This window comes from Oncorhynchus nerka, linkage group LG12, assembly GCF_034236695.1.
Source record: "Oncorhynchus nerka isolate Pitt River linkage group LG12, Oner_Uvic_2.0, whole genome shotgun sequence".
NCBI classification, from domain to species: Eukaryota; Metazoa; Chordata; class Actinopteri; order Salmoniformes; family Salmonidae; genus Oncorhynchus; species Oncorhynchus nerka.
In genome coordinates this window covers 18,677,113-18,691,430 of record NC_088407.1, presented here as the reverse complement: position 1 = coordinate 18,691,430, position 14,318 = coordinate 18,677,113, and the positions used below count along the sequence as shown (strand labels likewise).

General features: G+C 40.0%; 1 long non-coding RNA gene across 1 annotated transcript; it reads right to left on the bottom strand.

Annotated features, from left to right (window-relative positions):
* Positions 1-4,353: 4,353 nt before the first annotated feature.
* LOC115136163 (uncharacterized) lies at positions 4,354-13,377 on the bottom strand. Its single transcript, XR_010465265.1, has 2 exons — positions 13,289-13,377; positions 4,354-6,947 (listed from the first exon to the last, which is right to left on the bottom strand). It is a non-coding gene; the product is annotated as an uncharacterized LOC115136163 (long non-coding RNA).
* Between the last annotated feature and the right edge of the window lie 941 nt (positions 13,378-14,318).

The following is a 14,318-nucleotide window of genomic DNA, read 5'->3' as shown; positions in this document are numbered from 1 at the left end:
GACCTCCCATGTCCATTCCTCCTTGTGCTGCTCCTGCTGCCACTGCCTGTCACCACGCTGCTTGGTCCTGTTGTGGTGGGTGGTTCTGTAACGTTTTTCTTCCGTCGAAGGAGAGGAGGACCAAAATGCAGCGTGGTTAGAGTTCATGGTTTTTAATATTGGCTGAATCACGTGAGCGAGAGACGAGAGCAGCAGGCGCGCAGGTTGTGACAATTTTTTTGTTTTTTTGTTTACCAGTTGTAAATAGGCTATCTAGTTTGTCATACGGAGGCACCTATTTCCAACCCATTTTCCATAAAACATATTAATACGCTATAACTGATGCATATGAATAAATAATGGCGACAAAGCACTCGAAAATAACTTTGGGGGCACTAGGGCGCATTACATGAATTAGTTAGGAGGTGGTTTAAACTGCATTCGAATGTTGACTGCTTAAAGAAAACGGTATCAAGCGAAGTGCAAACTTTATGTGTAACAGTATAACTTTAGACCGTCCCCTCGCCCATACCCGGGCGCGAACCAGGGACCCTCTGCACACATCAACAACAGTCACCCCTCGAAGCATCGTTACCCATCGCTCCACAAAAGCTGCGGCACTTGCAGAGCAAGGGGAACTACTACTTCAAGGTCTCAGAGCGACGTCACCGATTGAAATGCTATTTAGCGCGCACTGCTAACTAGGCTAGCCGTTTCACATCCGTTACATATGCATGCTCAGTTCTTGGGTCTCCGGAGCTGCCCGAGTGGAAATTTGAAATAGAAGTTAAGGGACTCCCTGGCGTGGTTCTTTTTATGGGGAAAGTTCTCAATGAAACTGACATTAGGCTAAATGTGAAGAATGATACATTCGCCTCTGTTTGCCATCAAGTAGCCTATTAATGTATATGCCATTGTAGGCTACCATTTAATACAATAAATATGTTGAAATGACGATATCACTGGAGTCATTGCAAATCAATTTGTGCCACTTGTTGGCAAACAAATGTAATAAATATACTATAACTTCAGTTTATTGTTGTTGTAGCCTTGTGTTATTATGCAATTATTAATGGACATGTTTAGTTAATTAAATTGGAAATGATCAAAGCTCGCAAATGCTGATCAGTTAGAACGCATTAGATTGAACAGTAGTCGGTTAGGCAGGGAAAACACATTTTAAAAATAAACACTGGCTGTTGTTGACAAGCATATTCATTTACATATTATTAATATTTAATTCAGTGATTAAAATGATGACCCCATCCTCAGTAGTCTATTCCAGCAGGCTATTGGGAAACACAAGAACGTACCTCTTAATCGCCTCGCTATTCCTGTTGAATAAATTAGTCTATTAATCTGAACTAAGCAAGCTGCTTAATGGTTCAGTTTACATATTGCCTACATATTGTCTGGGCTACTGTAGACCATCTGAAATGAGATGTAGGCCTATCAGGGGCCATGGGCTACCTGTCTTTATCTAAGAAAACCATGGCAAAATTGAATTACAATCATAAACCCAGTTTAGTCTGTAGCCTATGCCTATTGAAATGATAAATCAATCTTGCAAATGGGCCATTTGTAGCCTTAGCATTTGGCTCATAATAACATCACAATTGGCAGAACATAGACTAACATTCGTTTTTTATGTTAATCCAGGTTTTTCTTCATCAGAGATTTAGAGATCCTCTGTCCAACTTTCATCATTGAAACCCTCCTGTTTAATGTATCCATAGTTATGCACATGCACAAAGGGGATTTATTTACAATTATAAACCTGGTTCAAGCCCTGAATGCTGATTGGCTGAAAGCCGTGGTATATCAGACCATATACCACTGCTATGACAAAACATTAATTTTTACTCTTTTAATTACGTTGGTAACCCATTTATAATAGCAATAAAGCACCCCCGGGGTTTGCGGTAATATACCACATCTAACTGCTGTATCCAGGCACTTCGCAATGCGTCATGCTTAACCTGTCTGGGAACGGGGTTCCGCTAGCGGTAGCGTCCCACCTGTCAACAGCCAATGAAATTGCAGGGCACCAAATACAAATCAACAGAAATCTCATAAATCATTTCTCAAACATACAAGTATTAGGCACCATTTTAAAGATAACGTTCTCGTTAATCCAGCCACAATGTCTGATTTCAAAAATTCTTTACAGCAAAAGCTCCACAAACGATTATGTTAGGCCAGAGCCAAGTCACAGAAAAACCCAGCCATTTTTCCAGCCAAAGAGAGGAGTCACAAAAAGCACAAATAGAGATAAAATTAATCACTAACCTTTGATGATATTCCTCAGATGACACTCATAGGACTTCATGTTACACAATACATGTATGTTTTGTTCGATAAAGTGCATATTTATATCCCAAAATCTCATTTTATGTTATGTTCAGTAGTTCCAAAACATGCTGTGATTTTGGCAGGTCTGTTAGGACATGTACTTTGTGCATGACACAAGTAATATGTCCAACAATTGCTTACAGACAGATTATTTCACTTTTAATTCACTGTATCACAAATCCAGTGGGTCATAAGTGTACACACACTAAGTTGACTGTGCCTCTAAACAGCTTGGAAATTCCAGAAAAGGATGTCATGGCTTTAGAAGCTTCTGATAGGCTAATTGACATCATTTGAGTCAATTGGAGGTGTACCTGTGGATGTATTTCAAGGCCTACCTTCTAACTCAGTGCCTCTTTGCTTGACATCATGGGAAAATCAAAAGAAATCAGCCAAGACCTCAGAATAACAATTGTAGACCTCCACAAGTCTGGGTCATCCTTGGGAGCAATTTCCAAATACCTGAAGGTACCACGTTCATCTGTATAAACAATAGTACGCAAGTATAAACACCATGGGACCATGCAGCCATCATACCGCTCAGGAAGGAGACGCGTTCTGTCTCCTAGAGTTGAACATACTTTGGTGCGAAAAGTGCAAATCAATCCCAGAGCCACAGAAAGGGACCTTGTGAAGATGCTTGAGGAAACAGGTACAAAAGTATCTATATCCACAGTAAAACAAGTCCTATATCAACATAACCTGAAAGGCTGCTCAGCAAGGAAGAATCTACTGCTCCAAAACCGCCATAAAAAAGCCAGACTACGGTTTGAAACTGCACATAGGGACAAAGATGGAACTTTTTGGAGAAATGTCCTCTGGTCTGATGAAACAAAAATAGAACTGTTTGGCCATAATGACCATCGTTATGTTTGGAGGAAAAAGGGGGAGGTTCGCAAGCCGAAGAACACTATCCCAACCGTGAAGCACGGGAGTGGCAGCATCATGTTGTGGGGGTGCTTTGCTGCAGGTACACTTCACAAAATAGATGGCATCATGAGGGAGGAAAATTATGTGGATATATTGAAGCAACATCTCAAGACATCAGTCAGGAAGTTAAAGCTTGGTCGCAAATGGGTCTTCCAAGTGGACAATGACCCCAAGCACACTTCCAAAGTTGTGGCAAAATGGCTTAAGGACAACAAAGTCAAGGTATTGGAGTGGCCATCACAATGCCCTGACCTTAATTCCATAGAACATTTGTGGGCAGAACTGAAAAAGCATGTGCGAGCAAGGAGGCCTACAAACATGACTCAGTTACACCAGCTCTGTCAGGAGGAATGGGCCAAAATTCACCCAACTTATTGTGGGAAGCTTGTGGAAGGCTACCTGAAACGTTTGATCCAAGTTAAACAATTTAAAAGCACTGCTACCAAATACTAATTGAGTGTATGTAAACTTCTGACCCACTGGGAATGTGAGGAAATAAATAAAAGCTGAAATAAATCATTCTCTACTATTATTCTGACATTTCACATTCGTAAAATAAAGTAGTGATCCTAACTGACCTAAGACAGGGAATTTTTACTAGGATTAAATGTCAGGAATTGTGAAAAACTGAGTTTAAATGTATTTGGCTAAGGTGTATGTAAACTTCCGACTTCAACTGTACTTGTTTTTAATCCTCCTTGGAAGGCCAATAACTTGTCACTTTGTATCAAAAACAGTTATCCTATTCACACATTGTGATGTTGTTCATCCTTTTTTATAATTTTTAAATATTGTAATCCCATTCTAGATTCTCTCATCCAGATTTACTTACAGTCAGTGCATTCAACTAAGGTACTGTAGGTAAGACAACCACAAATCAACGTCATTGAAAGTAAAAACGTTCTCTAATAAAGCAGCTATCAGCAAAGCCCAGTGAAAATACAAGTGCAAGTGCTAGGCCCGGGATTCAATTTATCTTCAGATTTGTCAGGACCTGGTTACGAACCCGGGTCTCCGGAGTGAGAAACAGTCACTTAACCAACTGAGCCACGAATAGTCAACAGACCCCAGAAGATGAGGCAGACACAGCAGTACTTGAGACGGTGTATTTAATGAAGTAAAAAGTGAAGTCCTTCAGGAAAACATGTAACTCCACAACCTCAAAAGGAATTCCACAAGAACAAAGGTAATCCTCCAAGACAAAAAAGGTAAATCCACAAGGTGGTAGGTATAGCATAAAAAGCCTCAAAAGATACTCAAAAATAAATAAACAAGAACAAAAAAACAGAATTCCATAAGAGAGTCCACCGGGATCAACAATAGTTCACAGAATACTAGGGCTGGGTGCTAACATACAAACACAGAGCAAATAACTGAGGAAAACTAAGGGTTTAAATACAATCAGGGGAAACGAGGCACAGGTGCAAATAATAATGGGGATCAAGGGAAAACAAAAGGTCAAAAAGCACAATGGGGTCATCTAGTGAACAAAAACCGGAACAACCCTGGCCAAATCCTGACAAGATTATCAGCAATGCAGATTTTAATAACTCAATGTTCTCACGGTCACGGAGATCTCATTCACGGTAACCACTGCATATGTCGACTCAATCAGAAATTGCCTTCCGAAGCTGCATTGTAGAGAACCTGCAGTCTGATTTTATTCTGGCCTTAGAGCAAAACAATAAACCAAAACATTGAGTTTTTATTTCATTCATAAAATATTTACAGTTTTTTACATATTTTACACAGGTATCATCCATTCCCAATTCACCAATTCACCAATTCTCCCACTTCTCCCTCTGAATCTCATCCTACAAATGACTCTTTGTTAAAGGAATTCTAAATTCCTCTGTATTGTTTCCCAATCAGAATTAAATACTCTGTCAATGCATTCGAAGGGATTGTAAGACCCAATATTTTTATAAGAATGGACAGAGCCCCGGTCAGGTAACAGCGTTTAATTCAAGAGTGTACTGGGTATATACACATTTTTCCACAGGTTATAAACTGAAAATGACGTCAGCGTTTTCTAAATGTTCTATCTCTTCATGACACCGGTAGAGAGGCCCTATAGTTCTCGAGCCTTCCCTCCTCACCTGTAGCCAAGGTCCGTTTGTGTAGATAGCATTCTAGACAGTCTAGAGATAGTCCGTCCCTGCCATCTGGAGATAGTTCATTCATTTGTACCAAGGCATTGTTCTAAACTCCTGACTATATTATATACAATTGGGAATGGGAATAAGAGAGAAAATTCATATAGTACAGTACATAATAGCATTTGGACACGTCAGTCCTGATTGAAATGTATACATAATTAGTCATCATTGATAAAAATTCCCTTAACACTCTTAAACAGGAGTGAGAAGTTACTTTATACCAGTGGAGGCTGGTGGGGGGAGCTATACGACGAGAGGCTCTTTGTAATGGCTGGAATGGCATTAATGGAACGGTCTCAAACACATGGAAACCACGTTTGACTCAGTTCCATTAATTCTATTCCAGTCATTACAATGAGCCAGTCCTCATATAGCTCCTCCCACCAGCCTCCTCCTCTCCATCATATGATTATTAGCCCTCAGTACTGTGCTCTATCTCAATTTATCTTTCCTTGATTCCTCGCATCCTCCCGTATTGGAGGTTTCTCTCCATGGTTCTAAACCACCGATGTGTTTTCAGAAAGCGAGGGGACATGATGAGAGGAATCGAGGATAGGTGAATTGCGTGCTAGGTCTGTTGTTTGCTGATCTCTAGGACACACCCTGTCCTTGCAGACAAACCAACACAGGACACAGTCAGTGATGGGTCTCAGGCACGGCAGATAGTGGACAACATGACTAAATCCCTGCATCCAAGCCGGTCTGTGGTGTTGTATTATCCAGTAGAGGAACTCAGGAACATAGAGTATCATAAAAGTAAACATGGCCACTGCTAATACCTTCAAACACTGACATTGCTTTTTGGTGGGGTTCACTGCTGGCACAGTTATGAAGGTTATCACACATGCTGCAGCAGCTGTGACCACAGCACCCAATCCAAATAAAGTATTCAAAACATAGTAAAATAAGTAGTTCATATCAAATATATGTGCAAAACATGTCAATAAAGGGTAGAAGGACCACACACCGAAGTTCATAAAGAAGGTGACCATGTCAGAGTTGTTGACAATATGCACACTGACAGACATGAACAGGGAACACCACCGACGAACCAATAGACTGTCAACTTGCTGAAGATGCCTTTTCAGAGAGCAGATATTATCCAGAGCAACCGTTATTTGAAAAAACAGACCGCAGAATCTTGACACTGAGAACAGTGTGTATACTGTAATGCACCACCAATGAGCATGCCAACAGGGAACCCCGGTTAGCACAGTTTCCACAATGAAAGGGGAAGCGATCAGCTGCAGAGCGTCAGTGACAAGGAGGGACACGAAAGAGAATGAGACAGGTATTATTTTCCAGCGCTTACAATAGAAGGACAAGATAATCCAACCAAGGACAGGGAGGATTGAGAAAATTCCAAGGAGAAGAAGCACTGACACTGCAATATCCTCTGATTCAGGGACGTAAAGGTCATCGTCAGAATACAGAGGATAATCGTCCATGTCGTTTTCCATGGTGGTGTTTGGTCACTGTTTCTTTCACCTCTTGAAGCTAGGGGGCAGAATTAACATTCCCAGTCTCCTAAGTGACAAAAAAAGGGAAAAGAGAATAATTAAAGATTTATCAGGGCTTGAGGAACCTTTTATTGATGCCATATAAGTAGCTTGTGTTATTTTTCTAAATCTAAAATATGTTTAAATTGTAAATGTAAAGCTACTAAATTGAAAATACATGTAGATACTACTTACTACCTAATACGTTTTCAAAATGCTACATAGGGCAACATCATTTGTTTGAAATATTCTGCATAATCTTCATACACTGTATTACAAGTGGAGGTCTAAATTAAAATGCTTATTATCAAGTAGCCTAACCATAAAAATGTGAGATCAATCATAAACAGTGAATAGGAGTAATGTGCTTGTAGGATTAAAATAACAACTGTCTCATTTGTGAGTTTTATTTGAAGTCTTTTAGAAAATATACACTACTGGTCAAAAGTTTTACAACACCTACTCATTCAAGGGTTTTCCTTTATTTTTAATATTTTCTACATTGTGGAAAAATAGTTAAGACATCAAAACTATGAAATAACACATAGAATCATGTAGTAACCAAAAAAGTGTTAACATCAAAATATATTTTGTATTTGAGATTCTTCAAATAGCCACCCTTTGCCTTGATGACAGCTTTGCACACTCTTCGCATTCTCTCAACCTGCTTAACCTGGAATGCTTTTCCAACAGTCTTGAAGAAGTTCCCACATATGCTGAGCACTTGTTGGCTGAATTTCCTTCACTCTGCGGTCTGACTCATCCCAAGCCATCTCAATTTGGTGGAGGCCAGGTCATCTGATGCAGCACTCCATCACTCTCCTTCTTGGTAAAATAGCCCTTACAAAGCCTGGAGGTGTGTTAGACCATTGTCCTGTTGAAAAACAAATGATAGTCCCACTAAGCCGAAACCAGATGGGATGGAATTTGCTGCAGAATGCTGTGGTAGCCATGCTGGTTAAGTGTGCCTTGAATTCTAAATAAATCACAGACAGTGTCACCAGCAAAGCACCCTCACACCATAACACCTCCTCCTCCATGCTTTACGTTGGGAAATACACACAAAGACACAGCAGTTGGAACCAAAAATCTCGAATTTGGACTCAAGACCAGAGGACAAATTTCCACCGCTCTAATTTCCATTGCTCGTGTTTCTTGGCCCAAGCAAGTCTTCTTCTTATTGGTGTCCTTTAGTAGTGGTTTCTCTGCAGCAATTTGACCATGAAGGCCTGAGTCTCCTTTGAACAGTTGATGTTGAGATGTGTCTGTTACTTGAACTCTGTGAAGCATTTATTTGGGCTGCAATTTACGAGGCTGGTAACTAATGAACTTATCCTCTGCAGCAGAGGTAACTCTGGGTCTTCCATTCATGTGGCGGTTCTCATGAGAGCCAGTTTCATCATAGCGCTTGATGGAGAGGGGGTGTCGAAGAAGATTGGTGTCAAGTGCAAAAAGAGTGAGCTGTGCACCAGACTGAGTTCTGTAGGGGAAATGGAAGTGAATGAGGCAGAGTTAAGTGAAGTGGAAGGTGTGGTGAAGAGCTTGGAACCCGAGCCTGGCATCGTTGGACATGATAAAGAAGAATCTTTTCCAGTAGCAGTGACATTTTTGGCGAATGTGGATCCTCTCCTTTTGGCAGATCCATTTGTGGTTTCAGGGTGGGTGGAAAGGGGTTTGGTGCAGTTGAATCAGTGAAGGTAATCTGTATTGGACTTGTGATATTTGTTTGTATTTCTTCTGACCAGGGGGTGCAGGTGCCACGTGTCACGCATCTTGGGTCAAGATCTATTTTTTCTTTGCTCTTATGAACAGGGCACCATTTAAAAGAGTGATTCCTGGGGTAGCGTTAAGTGGTGGAGCAATTGAAGTTGAAAATTCCTGGCGTTTGTGACGCCCTCCGTTTGGTGCGACGTCACTGTCAGTCCTTTTGAGTTTTGAGTCAGAGTCTCTACCCGAAAAAGTCATGTTAGGATATATCAGTTGTCCTGTTAGAGCTTTTGTAGAGGAAGATGGGTCAAGGGTGAGGGATCCTGAGAGGATCCCAGTGAGTAGTAGATTTGTGCCAGCACACAGGGATAGGCCAACGAGTGATTTATGCTTCAGTAAGGTTGGCTTCTTCGCAGTCATAGCAATGGATATCAACAGTACCATAGAAATTGAACATAAATCACAGAAAATAGATATAGTGGCAGCTGCAGAGAAGTATTTGGGTACACGAGATTTGACCTCAGAAGAGTTACAGGGTGTGTTGAGGGGTGGTGTCCCGTCCTCCCAGGTCATTGGCATGTTACAGGAGCATATAGGGGGGTGGCAGGTAGCCTAGTGGTTAGAGCGTTGGACTAGTAGCCGGAAGGTTTCAAGATCGAATCCCTGAGCTGACAAGGTAAAAGTCTGTTGTTCTGCCCCTGAACAAGGCAGTTAACCAACTTAGGCTGTCATCAAAATTAAGAATTTGTTCTTAACTGACTTGCCTAGTGAAATAAAGGTAAAAAAAAATGTAATGAGTGAGGGTGGTAGCTGCAGAGAAGTACCTGGGTGTACTAGATTACTGCAGAAGATTTCAGATGTTTTGAGATTTTTATTTTTAAATAGTGGTATATAGGCGTAGGGTTGTTCGGTGGTGCAATATAAATGTTTTCCCCTTTTTAATGTTGTATCACAAATACAAACGTGATTGAAGTAACGTGATTTAATACACACTACCGCACATTAGGTGGCGGATTGCACAAACAAAATGTGCAAACGCTATGATACAGAAGAAGAAGTCATTGAATACCGGGAAACAATGCAATCGCGCATGACGCTTTCTCAGTATGGAAAATTATGTTTTATAGCATGTACATTTTTCGAAAATCAAGTATGGTTTAAATGCCAGGATGTTATACTCAATTAATTTGAAGACGTGGGCTGCGAGTGATAGGAGAAGTAGCCAAACAACAAACTAGGTTACTTAATTGGAAATATGCCAAATAGTGAAGCTTCTGCGGTGGTGTTCTTTTTAAAAAATTAGAGTGGATTTCTGTTTTCGCATTGAAGGGTGTTTCTTGTTCTATTGGCCTTCATCTTTTGATTTGTGAATCTGTCAACACCAGGGACTCTGGATGTGCCTGCATTATTGATGTCATGTTAATCAGGCCTTTTGATTTGAACATATGGATTGTTTTAGTTTTATAGGCTAGGCTACCTATTTAATTACTTTGTTTATGGATAAAGCCGTAGCAGTCATTCTGATCTCGTTCCCAATGATCAGTGCTTTAGTTTAGTATGTTGCTGTCCAGCGGTTCTGAATATGTCAGGCACCCGACTTTACAAATGTTTCTGTGCAATAGTCTTTTGATTTGAACATTTGAAAAGTTTAGGTATGTGTACTAGGATATTTGATTTATTGCACTGTATATATGTTAAAGCACTTTGGTTGCACTCATAAATATGTTGAAATGGAACCAAATGACCTGTTTCTGTCTTCAGTCCTGTTTAAAGAGGATAGATGGGCTATGGCAGGGTTGTCAAACTCATTCCATGGAGGGCCTAGTCAGTGTCTGCAGCTTTTTGTTTTTTCCTTTCAATTAAGCCCTAGACAACCATATGTGAGGAGTTCCTTACTAATTAGTGACCTAAATTAATCAATCAAGTACAAAGGAGGAGCGATAACTGACAAACACTCGGCCCTCCGTGGAATGGATTTCACACGTGGGCTACAGTATTGGTCGAATGTGGTAGTCTGCCTATAATCAGCCTGAGTAGGCCTACAACTCCATTCTTATTCTATTAAGTTTAGAGGAACTAATCAAATTGAAAATGAGCTATTATCATGCTGGTTATTGCGATGCATGTCTGTTGAATTTGTAAAAATCCAACCACACTTGGCCCTGCCCCACCTCACCTACTCAGCCAGTGAGGAGCTGCTACTGCATTGTGGCCGTGGCATGTTGCATAATTTTTACTAAAAGGTACTTGCTAAATAGTATGTGATGAGTATATAGTATGCCGTTTAAATATGTAGTATGCTAGTATGGGTTTTCGGACACAGACACTTTTCTGTCAATTTCACTAACTTATCACGTTGATGTTACATCATTTTCTTCATGATTGATAGTGAAAATTAAAGAAACCTTCAGGATTGTTTCTGTTTTATTCGTGTTTGTTTGTTTGCTATTTGCAGTGTTGTAGTCGAGTCACTTAACCTTGTGTTCGAGTCGAGTCCCAAGTCCTCTGTACTCGAGTCCGTGTTGAGTCACGAGTCCATATGGCTGAAGTCTGAGTCAAGTCCATGTCTGAGTCACGAGTCTATCAATTTATAATAGGTTTTATTACGCAGTTGCTTTTGGTCGCCATCAGATGGCAGTATACCACCCCTCCCTCATTAGAAAACTAATTTACTGTTTATCTCTACCTCAATTTCTGTTTATCAGTACCTCAGAATTTCTATTCAATACTTGTGTTTCAATACTTATTTACTACATAAATTAATGGTAAGTCAGGTGCTCAGCTACCACTTTTTGGGGGACTTAAAAATCAAATTCACAAATGAGATATTTTGTATTTTTATATTACAACTGGCAAACAAACAAAACACATAAAAAAGAAAACAATATTGAAGGTTTCTGTAAGAGAGTGGTGTGAAAACACTTTTTGGGGTTTCAGTGCCGCATCAAAACACACAAACTGTGTTTTTCATACAGCTAATGGTTTAGAAATGCAAATAGTTTATAGCTTAAATATTGATTGATGATAAGTCCCTATGGAAAATATTTTTTTGTGGAATTCCACCTTCATTTTTTCAATGCTTTCCACAGATTATAACCCGGAGGGACAGTAAAATGGAATTGTACCCACTCTACCATACAGCCACACTGAGTACATAGTATGCAGTTTAAATACTGTATGTAGTACTCTAGAATGGGTATTCGGATTCTGACATTTTTTTGTATATTTCACTGAAGCCAGGTGGACACTACACGACTTTCAAAAATCCTAACATCGCTGAGCCTCTCACATTAAACAGCTGTCTTTCCTACCGTCTTTTCTGTGTTGCCAACGTAGTGGCACAGACGAGGATCACACACTACAGTATTATTCACTTGTTCGTGAGGAATCTCGATACCAGGCTGTCTCGCCAAAACAATAATATGATTAGATTTACGTAGCTACGAGCTGTGGCTCAAAGCAGCCCCATAAACGTCCAGTCAGATATTCACGCTTGCCATACAGAGTTGAAATATCTAGCCAGCATTTTGAATTGAATAACATTGGTTGTGAACTTCAGAGCTGTAACGATTTGACACTTTGGCTTTGGTTAAAGGCAAGTAAAAACGCATACTTGTAGTAGTCATCGCTCCTGCTCTAGTCTACTCATCCTGGGTGACGCGAAACAACCTTATGATCCTACTGTTTTCTTCTCTGGCGAGCTCTCATTGGCTATTGCTGATCACCGTTCTCAAAACTTGTTGTAGCACATCTCACACTACAAGAGCATCACAGATTTTGTGCGGATAAAATCAAACCTGTTTGGAAATATCAGGACGTCTGGGACTGCTCAAAGACGAGATCCGTAGCACTCCGATTGCGTCTTTGACACACTCACATTAAACGAGCGTCGGCGACAATCTACTTTTCCATTATACTCAAGGGGAGAGAGAGAAGTTAGCGTTGTTTTACTATTAAACTCAATACTAGTATTGTTTTCAATTCCTTAAAGCAGTTTGTGTTTCTTAACCATTTTAACCAGGAAAAGCTAAATAGTAGGCTGGTGGATACAGAGAAGTAAGAGAGTCGCTACGTCTAGCCTATGATCGGAAGCGGATCCGGAGCAGAGCCTGCCTGTCTGCCCACAATCATTATTTTCTGCGAATGCAGGGTGTGGCGCTTTCCACTGCTAGATAATGGAACCACTGCTGCTGTGCTGCGCGCACCCTGTCCTTCTACTATTCTGTTTATCATAGTAGCCTATCCAGTCCAAGCGCAAATACAAGCTACGAGAAGGCGAATCCGAGTCACCAATGGTCGAGAAAGCGAGTCCAAGTCTGAGTCACTAATGCTTCAATCCAAGTCCACTCACAAGTCATGAAAATCGGGACTATAGTTTGACTCGACCACACTATCTATCTAAGATTAAAATTCAAAATCTCCAATTTGTGTTTAATTTTCAATTCCCCCAAAATATTTTGCAATGAAATATTCCAGATTGTGTCTTGTTTTGGGATTGAATACATTATAATTTCATTTATTTACACTATATTGATATCAATACTATATAGCGAGTAATCACCCAAGTAACGTTTAATTACCCAAGTAATGTTTATATTGACATGTTGTTACATAATAATGCAGAAATTGCTTTGAAATAGGGTTTAGCGTTTTTAGGCCTACCTTAATTATTCTACTTTTTGCAGTCGACAGTAGAGTGTCGTCTCACCCAGTGTAACCGCACGTTAATTATTTGTAACAGTCACTTACACGAAATGGGGAGCTGGAGACTTTCGCTTTCACTTGGGAGATATCACGCACTTCTCCCGCCTAGAAGGGATCCAGATTTAGTCAAATGAACGTCAGATAAACATTTTCGTAGCAGGTTAGAATTTATGCAGCAGTTTAGGAGAATTCAATATTAGCTAAAATGCTAAACATTTCAACTTTTGAAGTTAATTTGACAACAGTTGGATCCCTTGTAAACATGACCCTTGGTGCACTATACATATCTCTTAAAGGTACAGTCTGTGCTCAAGTGTGGGCCATTACTGACACAAAGTGAATTCTTGATTGAAAGTGTAAATTATAAGCACCCTTCGAGATTTTCCTATTTTATATATGTTTTGTTTCTTTGACATTTGTGAGATTAAAATACAAAGTCTCATTTGTGAGATTTATTTTCAATTCCATGAAAAGTATTAAGCAAAAATTTAATTCTTTTTTTTTTCTTGAAAAATTACATATATTACATACATTATATTGAATTCCAAACTATGACTAGTCATATTTGAACTTAACTGAATTGCCTGAGAAACTGTTTCTAGTGTAGAGATTTGCTGCAAGTTCTGTCCGGGATCCTCGGGACTACCCTAAACCCTAACCCCTACCCTTATCCTAACCTTAAACCTTACGTAGCCCTAACCTTAAACCTTACCTTAACCCTTACCTTAACAATTTTAAATGTAATCTTCAATGGGGTAGGGATGTCCCAAGCATTCCAGACAGCATGAACCTTTGTGGTAAGGCCGTCTGTCTGTCGTCGGTCTGTATGTCTGTCTGTCTCTCTCAGTGGATGTGAGGTTAGAAAAATACCTCACCACATATCCCTCTTTCCCTCCCTCCCTCACTCAATCTCCCCCTTTCTCTTCTGTTACTTTTTCTTCATTTCACTGTTCAGTTTTTCAACACAAAACACACATACGCTTTATTT